Genomic DNA, 18,514 nt, shown 5'->3' with positions numbered 1-18,514 from the left:
CACCACCATGCCCACTAAACCATGTCCCCAAGTGCCACGTCTACCTGTTTTTTGAACACTTCCAGGGATGGTGACTCCACCACCTCTCTGGGCAGCCTGTTCCAATGCTTGACTACCCTTTCCGTGAAGAAATTTTTCCTAATATCCAATCTAAGCTTCCCCTGACGCAGCTTGAGCCCATTTCCTCTTGTCCTATCACTAACTACTTGGGAGAAGAGACCAACACCCACCTCACTACAACCTCCTTTCAGGTAGTTGTAGACAGCAATAGGGTCTCCCCTCAGCCTCCTCTTCTCTAGGCTAAACAACCCCAGTTCCCTTAAGGCCTGTGCTCCAGACTCTTCACCAGCTTCGTTGCCCTTCTCTGAACATGCTCCAGCACCTCAGTGTCTTTCTTGTAGTGAGGGGCCCAAAACTGGACACAGTATTCCAGGTGTGGCCTCACCAGTGCCAAGTACAGGGGGACAATCACCTCCTTGCTCCTGCTGGCCACACTATTCCTGATACAAGCCAGGATGCTGTTGGCCTTCTTGGCCACCTGGGCACACTGCTGGCTCATGTTCAGCCAGCTGTCAACCAACAGCCCCAGGTCCTTTTCGGCCAGGCAGCTTTCCAGCCACTCTTCCCCAAGCCTGTAGCGTTGCATGGGGTTGTTGTGACTGAAGTGCAGGACCCGGCACTTGGCCTTGTTGAATGTCATACAGTTGGCCTCGGCCCATCGGTCCAGCCTGTCCACATCCCTCTGCAGGGCCATCCTACCCTCCAGCAGATCGACACTCCCACCCACCTTGGTGTCATCTGCAAACTTACTGAGGGTGCACTCAATCCCCTCATCCAGATCATCGATAAAGATATTAAACAAGGCTGGCCCCAAAACAGAGCCCTGGGGAACACCGCTCGTGAGCAGCCGCCAACTGGACTTAACTCCATTCACCACTGCTCTCTGGGCTCGGCCACCCAGCCAGTTTTTTTACCCAGCCCATCCAAGCCATGAGCTGCCAGCTTCCCAAGGAGAATATTATGGGAGACTGTGTCAAAGGCTTTGCTAAAATCCAGGTAAATGACATCCACAGCCTTTCCATCATCTACCAGGTGGGTCACCAGGTCATAAAAGGAGATCAGGTTGGTCAAGTTCCCTGGATCCTCCTTCCAGCCCTTCTTGTAAATGGACTTCACATTGGCAAGCCTCCAGTCATCAGGGACCTCCCCTGTTAACCAGGACTGCTGACAGATGATGGAGAGTGGCTTGGAACGCTCCTCTGCAATACTCTCGGGTGGATCCCATCCGGCCCCATAGACCTGTGAACATCTAGGTGGCGTAGCAGGTCATTAACTGCTTCCTCCTGGATTATGGGGGCTCCATTCTGCTCTCCATCCCTGTCTTCCAGCTCAGGGGGCTGAATACCCTGGGGATAACTGGTCTGGCTATTAAAGACTGAGGCAAAGAACGCATTAACTACCTCAGCCTTTTCCTTGTCCTTGGTGACAATGCTCCCCCCCGCATCCAGCAAAGGATGGAGATTCTCCTTGGCTCTCTTTTTGTTGTTAAGGTATTGGTAAAAACATTTTTTATTATCTCTTACAACAGTTCTAGCTGGGCTTTTGCCTTTCTAATTTCCTCTCTGCATGACCTGACGAGATCCCTGTACTCTTCTTGGGTTGCCTGCCCCTTCTTCCAAAGGTGGTAAACTCTCTTTTCTTCCCTGAGTCCCAGCAAAAGCTCTCAGTTCAGCCAGGCCAGTCGTCTTCCCTGCCAGTTCGTCTTACAGCACATGGGGACAGCCTGCTCCTGTGCCTTTAAGACTTCTTTCTTGAAGAATGACCAGCCTTCCTGGACCCTTTGCCCTTCAGGACTGTCTCCCAAGGGCCTTTCCCAACCAGTGTCCTGAACAGGCCAAAGTCTGCCCTCCAGAAGCTCATGGTAGTGGTAAAGGAATGCAAAGGAATGGCTTTTCAAACTGTGCAGGTAAAAGTAGTCTTGGGATCTCACCGGGCCTTTCTGAGCCTCTGCGAGCACACTCTTCTTGGTTTAGCTCATTTGGCTGAAAGTGCCCTAATTTTCTCAGGTCCACTCTACCTGTATTGTGTGCAACACTAATACCCAGTCTGGTTTGTTAGAAGGACTCATTCCCTCTAGGTTCCTCCACCACCTTTGTGCTGATAAGAGTCTGAGGTCTTCAGATATATTAGGTGATGTGACTAATACCTGCCATCTGTTCATTGTTACCTTCTCTCTCTCCTCTCCTGAAGAGGAGTCATCAGCAAAGTGCTTGCTGTCCTTCATCTATTGTAGGAGCTTGGGCTTTTAGCATCCACGCAGCATTGTTGTAAGCTAAAACAGCTAAACCAAAAAAGTAGACCATGCTCTTGCAGGGAAGACTGAGTATTTGTAACATCCCTTAGGTCCTGCAGAAGTCTCTCACTAGGCTCAGAAACAACCCTCTCTTCCACAAAAGTTGTCTTTGTTCCCAGTATGCCCAAGAAACAAAACCACTGCCCAGGTTTCACTCCAGACCTCAGGCCACAAAAGAGCCTGAAGATAAGATCCAGGCCTTTGAAGGTACCCGAGTGCTCTCCACAGAAACCAAGCCAGCCAACACAGCTTACAGTGTCAGTAGGTAATATGCTGCAGCATTGTGTTACCTGGTTTGAGGAATAAGAAGCTCCTACTCAATTACCCCACCTCAGTATAGACCACTGAAAACAGAAAAAGGCACAAATAACTGAGGCCAGATCTCTGCCCATCAGACTGGGAAGAAATCTTCCAACTCACAGGGAATATTAATCATTACTTATACGGACAGCTGCTCCCTATAAGCTATGGTTAAGGAAAAAACCAAACTGGACACACAAAGGAAAGATGGCCTGGAAGGAAGAGAGGCCAATGGAAGCTAATTGTGCTGTATTTCTTGCAGGAGCTGTGTCAAAGTGCAAAGAAAAAAATCATCACACTGTAGGAGGCTGAAAGATTCGAGATGGAGCAGTGAGAAGCCTCTGGCCCCATAAACATTTAATTTGAGCAAAGGAGCACATTCACAGTAAGCATAGTTCTTTTGCTGCTGAACGGCACACTCCTGCTTTGATTTCTGAATGACACAAAGTGAAAACATAAGTATAAAAATAAAATAGGAGAAAAAGAACAGGGAGATTTTTATACCTGGCACTACAGACGCAGCAGGCACAAGCCAGCAATGTACTCAGCTTTCTCCCTTCTCTACTTCACAACGCAGCAGCGCAAGGGTTAGCAACATATACAGAGCTCTGAAGTAGGTACCTCAGTTTCACAGCTTTGACAGTTCAACACAATGCTGGGGATAACATCACCTGAAAGTAAGAGCTATTGCACCGCACCTCAGAAAACAGAAAGTACTGCAAATTTCTGGTTAAAGGCAGCATGTTGCCTGCTAAGAAAACTGTGAAACTGTAGAACCAGAGAATGAAGATACATGTCGAAATACTGAAGGAAATTAATCCACAGAGCCCTGGGAGCAGAAAATGGACCCACCTGGAACTGTTCCTCTTGCAACACTTCCCTAAAAGAAGGGCTGATTTTTCTCTCTGCACCATTTACCTTGCAAATAAAATGTAAGTAAGCTCAGACTGGTTAAATAAATTTGTGAGGGGAGAAAAGTTGCTAATCAGTGTTTCTTCCCACCTAAAATGCAGAAAGATCCTAAAAAAGAAGTTAATGCATTCCATGACCCCTATGATATCTCCACATCCATTTTTTCTTCTCTTTCCTGCTCTCTGCCTCCCCCAGACTGTCACCTGATCACCATTATCTGCTTCTTTCCCCTCCACCTTCACAGGAGCCTAGTTCCTTTCCCTATATCTTTCTCATCTCAAACTTAATTCTTTTTCCAGCTTCTATGTCCACTTGCTGAAATTGATACAACTTCCTCTCTCTCCTCTGCCATCTCCACCAGCATATCTAGTCTTCCTCCCTGTCTCCAATCCTAAAGAGAAATGCGGCTTCACTAAAATCGAACACAAAGGTTCAATTAGACCCAGATTTCACCCCAGCAGCATAACCATATTTTATTAGAATTATGTCACTTATCCTAAGCCAGCTATCATAGAATCATAGAATCATAGTCGCCAAGTACTGAATGGACAAGCATCAAGTAAGAGCAGGAAAGCCCTTTGCTTAGCTTTCCTCACGCCCAGTATGAGAGCCTCATGTAGCTGAACACACTGGCAAGCTAGGAAATAGCAAACAACAAATGCTATGGAACCTATTGAAATCTGTCCAGCCTCTGGAAAACCTCCACACAAGTGTAGGTCATCAATGAGTATAGGTTTCCTCTTTAAAAATATGAACAGATTTAAAACCACATACACTAGTATTCTCATATTTTGCACTCTCCTCAAGGTTGGGAGTATATTTTAGAAAATGACCATGAGTTTCAGAAGCAATGCCAAAAAGTAGCTTTCTTCTTTCCTGAGATAGTGAAAAAAATGAAGACAAAACAGAAACCCACAGCACAGCCTCAACTAACCTACAAGGACACAATTAAATGTTGCAAGTATACCCACATCAGAAACCTTTTTTTCACTGCAATTAGCTGCTGGCAACAAGCTGCTTGCAAAGCCAAGACAGCACCTTGGGCTCCTCCACATACACCTGTCGTGGTTTAACCCCAGCCAGCAACTAAGCACCACACAGCTGCTCACTCACTCCCCCCCAGTGGGATGGGGGAGAGAATTAGAAGGGTAAAAGTGAGAAACACTCCTGGGTTGAGATAAAGACAGTTTAATAGGTAAAGCAAAAGCTGTGCACGCAAGCAAAGCAAAACAAGGAATTAATTCACTACTTCCCATCAGCAGGCAGGTGTTCAGCCATCTCCAGGAAAGCAGGGCTCCATCACATGTAACGATTTCTTGGGAAGACAAACGCCATCCCCCCCAATGTCCCCCCTTCCTTCTTCCCCCAGCTTTATATGCTGAGCACGACATCATATGGATGTAATTGCAATCTCCTGTGACACAATCATGGTATTTTTTCTTATGAGACACTCTCTCTTACTCTGAATACAAGATAGATGGTACTGAGTAAGTGAAACAGTTGTCCCATATCTTATCAAACACTGGTTAATGACCTCCCCATCATACAAAGGCTGCAGAATGGAGAACACTCCAATGCAGCAGTTCATGGACAGCCTCACAAAACACCTCCAGGAGACTCAGCCTTAGTCATACCTGTGACATTCAACTACAGGGAGGACACCTCCTTACTAGAATCAAGGTGACAATGGTTACTCCCCATATCAGGACCCTCTGCTTCAGAAGAAAGCACAGATACGTTAAGTAGTTTGAGCCATAGCTATGCAAAACCTTCTGCAGTGTTTCTTGGGCAACCAGTAAAGCCAACAACCACCACCAGAACTATATTTTACATCTTATTTCTCACTGAGGAGCCAAAAGGAAGCCTCCCTACATCTCCAGCTGACAATAACAGCAGTAGCTCCATTCTTCCAGGACAGAATTGGCTGTAAATACTGCCTGAAAACATTTATTCCCACTGGGGACTGGTAACTGTCTTTAATTGTTGGCAGCAGTTGGGGGCTGGGGGAGTCTCTCTTGGGCCAAACAGCAGACAAAACAAAACAAACAAAAAAATGATTGCACTTTGCATATACTGCAACACCTGAACCTACATAGCCTTCAAAACACACTGTGTTTGTGTTTAGGCTGAAAGTGAAAAAATATTTTAGAACAGCTATACTCAACTACTAAAGCTACTTAAAAGCAAAATGACTGAAAAGGTGCTCTGTCCTTTGTCACAGATTCCAGGGTGAGGAAATACCACATAAGGGCATATGACCCATCAGAGGTGAATCACAGGCCTGCAGACCTGCACACGGACAGTGATCCTAGTCCAGATTTTTCTATCAGTTTTACAACACTGATAAAGTTCACCCCAAAAATACAATCCCAGCTTCCTAGGAATGTATTTCTGACTGAGCACAGTTAATAAAATATACACCATGAACAGAAAATACAGGTTAAACAATGCTCTGTGTGTCAAGTTCAGCCACATCAATATAGACTGTCAGACATCTTTCCCCACTTTCTTCAACCAGAAAGGGTTCAGGAGTTCATTTAAGTTTTTCATAGGAAACTCTTCACACAAGCTGATCAACCTAAAGAAATTTTGGGGGAAAAACTATTAAAGTTCTATTGTGGGACATTTTTTCTACTCCTACCAGGTATCTGTGTAAGCTGGGTTGCAAACCTGAAAGTCAAAGCTACATGCTGACATGGATTTGTTGACTGTCCCCAGGAAGACCAAGAAAATAGTAAAAGGAGCATCCAGAAAGAAGGCCGAAACACAACTCAGTACACCTTGTGAAGACTACACCGAGGTTTCTGCAGCAGAAGACTTCTGGCTGGGATATAAATATGAAACAGTCCTTAAGAAACCATCCTGTTCATCTGCTGAAGAACTGCTAGCCATTATATAGGAAGATGACAAGCTGAATTTATTACCTGGTAAACTTTAAGGCTGAGGAGATGGAGAGCAATAGCAGATGGCCTTTGATATCAAAGTCTTTGCTATTGCAGCTTCAGTACATATTCTCTTGCTCCAGGCAATCACTTGATCTCACATGATTCCCAGAAAGACCAAATTCTACTTCAGAGATTGAACAAAGCTCAGGAAACACTTTCTCTCAAAAAATCTTGAAAACATGAAGCAATCAGAATGATGCAGCTTTTTTCTCCTGCCAAGTGCCCAAGGTAACAAAGGTAATCAAGATAAAGGCACAAAATAAGACTTTGATTGTAGATGGTTAGTGCCTAATACAGGTATGATGTTTTTAGATTGGCTTTTGTGAATATAAACATCTGAGATGACATGAAGGACAATTTTCTTTAGCACATTAGAAGAGCTTGCTGAGAAGAAAAAACACTTAATGCTCACTTCTGCCTCCCCTTTGGGTTTGCGTTGTATCTTCTTCTGTGTAAGAAACAGGTTGATCAAGCTTCTTCCTTCCTACATGCTTCATTGGGAGGCATTACAGAAATAGCCTCATTGCTCTGAATAGTTCAAGAGCAAATGTGTTGCACAGATAATGAATCTCAACTACATGGGAGGATACATATTTTAATCTGAGAACCACAGAAACTAACCTTGATGCTGAAAAATGTCGACCAGGGAGAGAGAGAGAGGACGGTATCTTCACCCAAGTGTGAGAGCAGTTTCTCATGCTCCAGACAGATCATCAGTTCAGAATGAGGAAACACAGGCAGTGGAAGTCTGTTCCCTAGGCCCCGTAATACCTCCTGCAAGTCTAAACACACTGGTGCATCTTTTTGTTCTGTTAAGAGCATGACACAGAAAATCCCTAAAATGGGCTACGGGTAAGACAGAAGAAGCAAATGAGTTGCTCAGGACTATAACATTCAAAACCCACTTGTCAAAGGCAATCACTGAATGATGGAATGAGGCATGGTGGTTTCTGAAGACAGCAGCTGGGTTCATCATCCCTCTATGCTTGAAAGATCCTTGTATGGATCCTGATACACCAACAGTCTGCACGGGTAAGAGACAAGAGTTAGCCATGAAGGTATTGCTATTGATTACCCATGAAACCATGCCAGGATTTAGTCATTTTTTCAAATTCATAGCTTCAAATATTAGCCAGACTGCTGATGGAAGAATGAAGATACACCATTATCAGAAATTATTCCTGAAGATAAATCCTCAAGCACAACGTGCGTTCCTCACAAAGAAGACCTGAGCAGAATAGCTTTTCCTTTAGTGAAGAGCCCCACCATTTCTTCTAACAGGTAGTCTATTGATTGTTGACTTGGACTAGAAGGCTGACAGCCAAGAAGCACAGTGGTCACTGGTGGTGGCTACTGAGCAAACAGCCTTCGCATATGCAGCCTCATTTGGGGCGGCTGTCCAATATCTGGCCATCTACATTACATCCTTTCATTCCTTCCAGTTGTCTTGTTACATTTCCACTGCTGTCGTGGTTTAGCCCCAGCCAGCAACAAAGCACCACGCAGCCGCTCACTCACTCCCCCAATGGGATTCTTCGGAGGAGTAAGAGTGAGAAAAACTCCTGGGTTGAGATAAGAACAGTTTAATAATTGAAAAAAAGTAAAATAGTAATGATAATAACAATATAATAATAACAATAACAATAATATACAAAGCAAGTGATGCAAAATGCAATTGCTCACCACCTGCCAAACAATATCCAGTCAGTTCCCGAGCAGCAATCGCTGCTCCCTGGCCAACCCCGCCCCAGTTTATATACTGAGCATGATGTCATATGGTATGGAATAGCCCTTTGGGCAGTTTGGATCAACTATTCTGGCTGTGCCCCCTCCCAGTTTCTTGTGCACCTGGCAGAGCACGGGAAGCTGAAAAGTCCTTGACTAGCATAAGCAGTACTTAGCAACAACTAAAAACATCAGTGTGTTATCAACATTCTTCTCCTACTAAATCCAAAACACAGCACTATGCCTGCTACTAGGAAGAAAATTAACTCTATTCCAGCCGAAACCAGGACAACTTCAAAAAGACACTAGAAATTCTGCTTAATGACTAACTTCCAGTAAGTCACTACAGGTTGTTGCAATGAGAAAGTTAAAGATACCTCTCACACAAGCCCAACTTTCAAGCTCCTGGTCCTTGAACATGCTGCTCAGAAATTTCACTTCTATTGCAGTGTCATAATAAAGTATCTCAACACATGGCAGGAGAAAAATATAATACCTTAGGAAAAGGAGGTGAGAAAGGTACATTAAGAAGTACTTGATGTCATTCCTCCAAACATTTAAATATCAGCTAGACAGTGAAGGGGGTTTACCAGAGCTTCTTAGCTGCTGTGCCTTCCCTGCTCCCAGCATCAGGGGAACCAAAGCCATCAGATCATGGTAGGTCTTCCTGTGTAGCCAATGTAGTGAGTTTTGGTGGTACTAGGCTGGAGAAAAATGACTCGTAATGGCTCAAGCATCAGGCTTGATAACAGAGAAGAAGCTTTTCTTGACAAACGTGCAGGTCAAAGAAAATCACATATTCCTTTGACCTGCATGTCTTATTGCAAACACTCATACAGTTTACCTTTTTTTTTTAAAAGCACCAGGAAGAGTGAAAACCATTACTAATCCACTTACATGCTTTGGCAACATTAACCTATTCTCACTGGTAACCGCTACTCAGTCTTCTTCTGTTCTAACTTCTGGTACATTTGTGTACTCTCCCTTCTCACTAGCAAGAGTGAAAGCTGACACTTCCTTCACCCTTTTCTCCCCTCTTGTTGAAACCTTATTTCCAGTGCTCTAATAGTTCTTGACTTAACTGGGACAAGGAAAATTATTCTGGGCTTCTCTGTCCTAGCAGTTAGGCTAGTCTGTATTAACCATCCAGAGTACTGAAAAATCACACTGAAGCCCCAGGCAACCATTCTAACACTCCCTTAAATGCATGGTTTAATAAAATTGCCCATTTTTACTGGACACGTCTATAGCCATATATATCTGTACTTTCTTTTTGCATAAAAATCCTTCAGTGTTAATAAAATTCAGAAAATTCTCTTCACTGCTACACATAGCAAAAACTTCATTTAACAGCATTCATTCCAAGAGGTCCCAATAAACTAGATTTCTACCCAACATTAATACATAGCTATTTCTTAGGCAAGATGGTTTCTTCCCATCCTTTTAGGCAATATGCAGAAGTATTTATAATACTCAACAACAGAAGTCTTAGTAAATATTACACACTAATAAAATGTAGACTTGTATCTACGAGTTTAGGCATGCAACTGAAAGACCTGACTTTCAAAAGCTGGCTACACTGCAGCTCCCACACCTGTTTTAATCTAGGCTAGCACATTGAGCTCCCCCAAAATGGAGGGGAGGAATTTTTAAGTAGGCAGGGTATACTGTTCTCAAACTCTGACCTTAACTTTGTATCATCCAATGCCCAATGTCAATACCATTGCACCAACACTGATTTTTTTTTAAGGGATGCAAAGTGTTTCTATACAACCCTCTTTTTCACAGCAATGTAATTAAGAATTTGGTTTGCCTCATCTATAGCAGTAGCAGTTTTCAAACTACAACATGTGTACCTCTGAAGAGATCAGCCCTTTTCAGAGTAAACCAAAATGAAAACCTGCAGTGGCATACATCCTAACTCCATTACAGAACCTTGCCATTTCTGGTGCAGGAACAACAAAGTGAAGCTTTCTTTTATATACTGTGAGAAAGCAAATCCCTTGCATTTTTCAGATGGCACTTCCCATAAACTGCCAATCATTTCAAATGCAAGAGAGACAGCATGCTAGATAAATGTATCATAACCTTCTAGAAGAAAAGTGTATCCACAAAAGCATTTCCTTTGAGTCACATTACCAAAGTTTTGAAACTCTTCTGTCAGCCAAAATCGGGGCTGGTTTCAATTTCCTGGAGTCTATACGTGAAACAACCAACCATGATTCGAGTTCACCACTAATTTACGCTGTTCGGGTTCTCAGTGCACAATACACCCCCATCCACAAGCAAGGAATTAAGCACCAGCTCATTTTGTTGTTTCTACTTTGCCCATTCTGACACTGGAAACGGAGTGCTGGCTGAAGGCTGATATCAATATAGGGCAGAGCAAATAAGAGATACCAGTATAATAACTTTTTAGATACGTCAGCCAGTGCAAGCAGAGCTGTCTAGAAAATACACAGCGGAGAAGCAGGAATGTGTAAGTAGGACTTCTGTTAGACCTGAAATTACACGGACTGAGAATACAATATCCTCTGCTACTGCTGCAACATTTTGTCAAGCAAAAATTAAAGCATCCCCTTAACTGCCATCTCAGGAGAAAACACAACTAATTTAAAAGCACACAGCTCAGTTCTTCAGATACAACAGGAACACTACGAAGTAGCAGCACATGCACTATCAGTTTTCGGGCGTTAAACTATGTTTTTACTTCATAAATGACAGCTAACATGGACAATGTAAATGCACAATCCATTTGATGCACTTGCATCTCCCCACTCCCCCACCATCAGCACAGGAACAGAATAACACTTTTAGATACCTGCCAGCAGCAGGCTTCAGTTTGCATGCAGACCCCTGTCACAAACTAATGAAACGGTCCCCAGCACTGTGAGTTGTCATACTCACCATCTCTTCTTTAGCAGCTGAGGGAACTGGGATTGTTTAGCCTGGAGAAGAGGAGACCTTAACGCTCTCTAAAAGTACCTGAAGGAGGCTGTACTGAGGTGGGTGTTGGTCTCTTCTCCCATGTAGTTAGCGATAGGACGAGAGGAAATGGGCTCAAGCTGTGCCAGGGGAAGCTTAGATTGGATATTAGGAAAAATTTCTTCACGGAAAGGGTAGTCAAGCATTGGAACAGGCTGCCCAGAGAGGTGGTGGAGTCACCATCCCTGGAAGTGTTCAAAAAACAGGTAGACGTGGCACTTGGGGACATGGTTTAGTGGGCATGGTGGTGTTGGATTGGTGGTTGGACTGATGATCTTAGACGTCCTTTCCAACCTTAATGATTCTATTCTAGTTTTACTTTCATTAAAAAGTAATCCAGCCACCAAGCCAGGAAACGTGAAATTGCTACTCTACCCTTAATTGGTTTAGTGGTAGACTTGGTAGTGTTAGGTTAATGGTTGGAGTGGATGATCTTAAAGGTCTTTTCCAACCTAAACAATTCTATGATTCTGTGATTCTACAACACCCCTTTGGAAGAACAAATTCACAGCCCTTACTGCAGTAACGACCAGGTCAGCACAACTTAAACACAGAGGAGGACTGGCAACTGAAGCTCTCCCCAGCCTCCCTTGCCATTAGCAAATACACAGTAAAACACACTGGCACATCCATTGGATCAGCAAGTGGGTTTGGGTGGGGTTTTCTGGCTTCATTTTATTTTTGGTTTTTTCCTAATTTCATCAGTATTGTGTCTAGTAAAGTTTACAGGAGACACCATTTCTCTCCACCTTCACAAAGAATTATGATCCTCTCACAAAAAGGTACGCAACTCTATTTGCAAAGGTATATACACAGTGTTAAAAGTTTGAAACCCTCCAGCTTATTGCAAGCATTTTTTTGATCCATGTATGTATATCACTGGCAGCGGTATGCTCCTCATTTCAGCCAGCCCTGTTCAGATTTGGCACAGCTGATTTTCGGGCAGTGGAAGCATATTCTAGGTGAAGTGCAGTACAAAGCTTGACACAAGGTGCACAGCACCTGCTCAGAGCCATGAGCCACAACCTCAAAACCTCTGTGACAGAGCACTTCAAAGATAGGAACAAAAACTTGAAACCAAGTTAACACATTGGTAGATGAAATAGCAGCTGAGATTGCCTGCACTTGCCTTCACAGGCTGTGACTTTAATTGGAGCATACTGGAGTGCATAATAACAATTTTAGAAAGACCAATATTGACTTCATTTATTTTTACAAAGCCTTTCTCTGCCCTCATCTTCACTGACTACACATGTCAGAGAAAGGTCAAAATAGCTTAATTTTCTTCTGCACTGGACAAAAAGGCATGAAGAACAGCCAGTAAATTTAGCTTATTTCATTTTCAATATGGCTTAAGGAAGAACAGAAGGAATTTATTATCATCAAATTGACTCCAGCATAACCTGGCTGCTTTTATCAAAGTTGAGTAAATTAAAAAGATAAAACAGAACTCCACTTTGCTTGAGATTAAAAAGATGCATCAACTCAAAGACACTGTTTAGATTTCAACAAAAAATAAATTGTGGTAACAGACATCTGAACACAAGAGTTAAGCACCTTTCCAAACACAGCTATTTCAAAATAATAGATAATGCAATGCTGATGCACCAGAGAATGGAGACCAAGTCAAGTGCTAAATGAACTAAGTAAAAGTTTACCATCGACCTTATCAGTAACAATAAACTTCTCCTTTACTTGGGAGCGTTATTTTAATAGAAATGCAATTGTGTTTCAAGATGGCAAGTGCAATGTGCTTGACAAACAGTATCTTCTTATTTGATAAGGTAACACGCAGACAAATAACACTACCTGGCAAATTTACAGTGAATTGAATGCTGCACCTCTTTCATACTAATCAGTATCTCATCATTACACACAATCATAATGTAAGCAAACATTTTTTTAAATAAATCCACACAATATTTAAATGTAGGAAGAATATACCATAAAAATAGAATTGTTTAACTCACGAAGCTGGAAAAAACACCACAGAAATCTGAAGCGATACCCCCTGTTCCCCTCCAATGTAATAAAAGGTTTTCACACTTTATTCCCTTAACTAAATGATAACTTGATGTGCTCTGCTTACCAAAACTGATTTTCTTAATAGCAGATCTTAATAAAAGAAAAGCGTGCGGTGGCTTTCAGTCTGGACACTTACTCCCTAACAAAAGTGGGCTGCAGACTCCTCCTGGCACAGTGAGGTCCCAGATCAAGAATTCCTGAAGTTTTGTTTGTGGAAAGTTAATTGCAGTGCAGCAGCTGTGTAAAACAGCTCTAAGAACAGCAAGCCTCAGGCTGATGTTGATAGTACAGCCTCCTTTGCCATTAAAGTGAATCCTATCAGTCCCCAGTTGTAATATTTCACATCCAATTGAAGCAAAACAAATGGTTCCCAACACAGCAAATCAAACATCCTAAAAAGCCTGCGTACATCTAGCAACCAAGCTGTCAAATCCACTGCTGTAACGTTGACAACAGCTATAAACTCAATGTGGGGATGAATCTGATGGATCTTCCTCTAGGAAACTTGGTGTGTCTCAGGCTGCTTACAGTACTTGTACCACAACCGAGTTGCATCTATTGTGCTTTCAGTTTATAACATGAAACCCTCAAGATCTCCAGAAAAAAGAGACAACCCCACAATTAGCTGGACGACTTTAAGCATCTGTAGAGATGGCTGGAAGAGCTCCCCTTGGCAGAAGGGGATAAGCAATGCCCTGAAGACAGTATCTTTGCTTTTACTAAGCAAAGGAGTATCTAAAAGTTTATGCAGTTCTCCTCCAGGCCACTAGAGATGAGAGCTGTTGAGAGCTCCCCCAAAATGGTCTCAACCATCCAGCACTGGAAATGTTCCCTCTCCCAGAGAAAGTAAGGATGGCAACTGATTCTAGCTGGGCAACCTCATCCCGTTTGTGAGTCTTTGCCCAAGGTTCAAACTGTCCATATTTAGTCAAGATTCAGGTTACATTGGTGGCAAATTTTTCTCCCAATGAGACAAGAATTTAATCTAGAAACACTGAGGCATTTTCAAATCCCGTAAGGCCACAAGTGATGACATAGCAGGGACAGACAGGCAAGGGAGAGAAGCTAACAGGGACCCCTATGGCTATCCAAGGTCTTATACTTAGGATAAAAGCCTGCTACAGTCTAATCCATATGAAAAACAGACACAAATCCAGAGTCTCTGCAAAACCCAGTTATCCCATACCTGAATGTGTGCACACTGGAAGCCAGTCTCATAGTACCTGGGTGGGCCAGCGAATAACATGCCCTACTCCCTCCCTGGAAGAGCTTCCCAGTGAACACAAATACTTGAAGTGCCCTGTCCCCCCATGTAAGCTGCAAATCTCTTCAAGGAGACAACAACATATCATCATTACTCAGGCACCCTTTGGCTGCAGCAGCTGCCAGAAAAGCACAGACCTCCAGTCCTAAAGCCCTATCTGCAGCAGCCAGCTGTCCTTAAAGGCAGTCAAGCACGAATGAACTGCTGACACCTCCTGCTCTAGTAACAGCTCTGAACACAGCGTGCTTTGTGCTCCCACAGGAGGCCAGAGGTGTACTTCCTCCGGTGCCCTGTCCTGCAGGAGGGATGCAATCAGAGCAGGCACCAGATCCAGCTTGCAGGCCATCTGGCAAACCACGATGCCGCCTCTGATCAAGAGGCTTTGAGCCAAGAATCAGTACCAACTGTTTTACTGGAAACATCTCCAAATATTTTCCAGATACCGTTGAAAATACATCCTCTAACGAGGCTGGAACAGCTACTAGCTCCAATGGAGGTCTCTCTCTACAACTGCACACCGTGAGAAGCACCCTGTGCTGACAAAATCTGTTGGGGTTGTGATAGCAGCTAAGAAACAAGCAAGTCAACAATAAGCAAGAAATAGGAGCAAGCACTCAGAGCAGACAGTATCAGGAATACCAGCACTGACTGATATTTACTTAATGACTCATACAGAGGAGGATCCATCCATTTAGGCTTACTGACCAGTATGTGAACAGGTAATAGAAGAGCTTATGAAATCAATGGGAGCTCAGCTCTTCCTGACCTCAGAGAACAAAGGAGCTTTATAGCAGCAAAATACCCTCTTTTCACTCTCCCTCTTTCTTACCCTGTTGCACAATCTTTCTCTCTCCACAGATTAAAGCTGCACTTTTCACAAGCTTTGAAAGCAGAAAGAAGAGGAGAGAGCAAAAGGAGGAAGAGGTACTTCTGTTCGTCCACATCAACAGAAAAGTACAGACTGCGCCAGAATAAATATTTCCAAGTGAGATTCCCTAGTTTTCAAGATATTTTGGCAAAAGAGCTCACAGATAACATCTTTACCTTCAAAACATCCTTCATCCACACATGAACAGCATGTGGTATAACTACAGACTTCTGCAATCACTCAAACATCACAAGAATTTTTTTAATATTGGAGATTCTTACAGTTATTTGTGCAGAATTCATAGACAGCACTTAAAATATCCTTCCCTCAAAAAACAACTGAAGATCATTATACAAACAAATAAGCATTCACAGCTTCTTTACATACAAGGAACACATAATGTAGAAGAAACCATGGCACTCCAAGATCTACAAGCACATTTTGAATATTTAGACTGCAAACACAGTACAGCTAAAAATTTATATTTTTTCCACATACATGGAAAACACTCAACTTACAGATCTTGGAACACAACCTACTCTTCCATAGCATTAGATTAGCTTCCACTTTATTAGGTAGAAAGTGTGAAATAGCAAGTTCCTATTTAAAGTCTTCCAGGAGTTCTCAGTGTCTAACTACACATAACAAAAGAAACTCAAAATCCAGTTGTCCCAGCTGACAAAAAAAGATATTCAGTTGACCTCAGTTTGTACTTCTGAGCACTTTTCCCCACACATAGCTAGAAGGAACACTCAGGGCAACACACTTACAATTAATGAAAAATGAATCAGAAAGCAAGCTGCTGATTCAGGAACATGGACCCAGTATTGCAATTTGCTTTCATCCAGGACTAATTTTCGATATGAAAGTCCCATGGCTCTAATGTATATAAATTAAGTTACTTTTACATGTTCCCAAAACATTCCACAGCTCATCCTATTGAATCTGAAGAGGACACTTGCAAAACACAGGCAACTAGTCAATACAAGAGAACCTTTTAGAACGTGGTAACACCTTTTGGTTTGGGGGTTTCAGGTTTCCATCCTTTTATGCAGAATTGTGAAGATTATACCAGAGACCAAATAGCACAAATGAATGTGACCGTATTTCTCTCTCCAGCTACAAGTGTTTTCTTCCTCCAGTAGGATGGCCCCCTGACATTGCATCCCCTCCTGTCTCTGTCAAGTACTACATTCATGGGAGGCTCATCAGCACTACCACATATACAAATAAGAAACTCACATGGATAATGAGACACAGCTTCAAATCTGCAAAAACACAGGAAAACTGAATTCAGCATAGGGTAAATTTCTACCAGGTCTTCTTCCTCATGCTGAAAAGGATTTGCGCACAAGAGGCCTGTGACTCCAATGTTTTAGAACAATTTCTGTGCAGACAGAATGACAATTGACAACCACCTAGACCTATTTTTCACCATTTACACTCCACTATTAGCTTTGAGTTCATAGGTGCTAGGTTGTTCATACAAAAAAATAGAAAAATTAATTATCAATAAAGTAACCAACAGAAAACCAAATTTATTAGCCTAATTAAAAATCAAAATTACTGCTGCTAAGCGGGCAAACTTAGGCTTATGTTATTTATTAAAGTGACAGTAAAATCTAAACCAAGATATTTTAAACCTTAACTGTTTGTCTCAGAAATCCTGGTTTTATTTCAATGTTGAGTGCAGGACTTAGGCGGTATTTCCCATTTTGATTTCTGTTATTAAGTATTTTAAAACACTACTGTACAGTCACTGACTACAGCCCTAAGGGGCTGAGTACAAAAATAACATAAAAGATATCACAAACTTTACAAAATATAATTTTGATTTAATTTCATTTAAGCATTAAGTTCTTTACTTTGGGGAAATAAATTTACCATCTTTGACAGCAAGCACTCTTCTTCAGCTACCCTGAACACTGATAACATCATTTGAGCTACAACTGGAACAGAACTTGAAAATGCCTTACCTAATTTAATGCATTCACCAAACTAAGCAAAAGTTTGTCTTACAAACTTAACTTTCTCATCCTGCAAATAACAGACCTGCATTTCCTCCACTTACCAAAAAAATATCCATATTCCCATTGGTTCAGCTCTTTCACTAAGCACTCCAGCTTTTTCAAGAGCCTCCAAATTAATGATAATAATTGGTATGGTGGAAAATGTTACCTACCTCCTACATATTTCTCCCAATGATAAAACAGATATTTTTGCAAGCATGCTTCTATGAGCTCTGCCAGCCAGAAAGGCAGTTGCACACTAAGCTGAAATGAGGACAGATCTATCTTTGGGAAGACTGATGTTCAAGACCCAAGACACTGGGTAGCTCATCTGTCACATACAAAATCCACTCACCTTCAAGACATGTTAGTTTCCAGTAGAAAAGTGTGAATAGGCTCATTTTGGAAAATGTAATGGTCCATCAGTTTTTGTCGTTAACTGTCTTTGCTCTTCCTCTCAGAAACTGGTATTCTGGAGATACAAAAAGAACTTCAATTTAAAATACAGCTCTAAGATAAAGTTACTATGTTACATAAACATTACATTTTTCCTATTTTTTACTGGGCACACTGAAAGGTCACCTAAAACCAATCTGATGGGTCCAGTCACTGAATTACTATGTTGTCTTATCTCAAAGGCTGTGGTAAGGGCTTCTTTCTTTACCCCTGCAACCCTCACAGACTACACATCTACTATCTACATTACAGTAGCATATTGAGAATTCATCCTAAAGACTGGGAACAGGGAAGTGACTTAAAGTCATACTGGTGCCAGAACTGAGAATTACACTGTGTTATCAAAAGTCCTTTTCACCTTGTCTGCTACATTTTACATATTGACATATATTTACTGCGCTTAGGTTTATCTCAAAAGCACAAACACTGAACTTTTCTGCTCTAATTTTGCCAAGGTTCTCTCAATAATAGATTAGATTCCATAACCTCGTTAGAGACACTTGGTTCCAACTGTGCAGCACAACCAGGGCACTTCTTAGCCTGCTTTGGGTTCTGAGGAGTTTGATACGTTTGGAAAATAAGGCTGAAAAGGCAAAGCAAAAGCACTGGGATTGTAAATGAGCAAATGCCACATTAGAAACAAATTCCCTAGGAGGCCCATTTTGCAGCCAA

General features: G+C 42.3%; 1 protein-coding gene across 2 annotated transcripts in view; it reads right to left on the bottom strand.

Annotated features, from left to right (window-relative positions):
* MAP3K13 (mitogen-activated protein kinase kinase kinase 13) overlaps window positions 1–17,854 on the bottom strand; it is a 74,192-nt gene extending 56,338 nt beyond the window's left edge. For both annotated transcript variants that reach the window (XM_075717052.1, XM_075717051.1), the window contains exon 1: window positions 17,742–17,854. The gene's annotated coding sequence lies outside the window, so the exon portion shown is untranslated. The remainder of the gene's footprint in view (window positions 1–17,741) is intronic.
* Between the last annotated feature and the right edge of the window lie 660 nt (window positions 17,855–18,514).

Source organism: Pelecanus crispus, chromosome 9, assembly GCF_030463565.1.
Source record: "Pelecanus crispus isolate bPelCri1 chromosome 9, bPelCri1.pri, whole genome shotgun sequence".
NCBI classification, from domain to species: domain Eukaryota; kingdom Metazoa; phylum Chordata; class Aves; order Pelecaniformes; family Pelecanidae; genus Pelecanus; species Pelecanus crispus.
The sequence above is the reverse complement of the archived record's forward strand: the minus strand, read 5'-3'. Positions and strand labels throughout refer to the sequence as shown.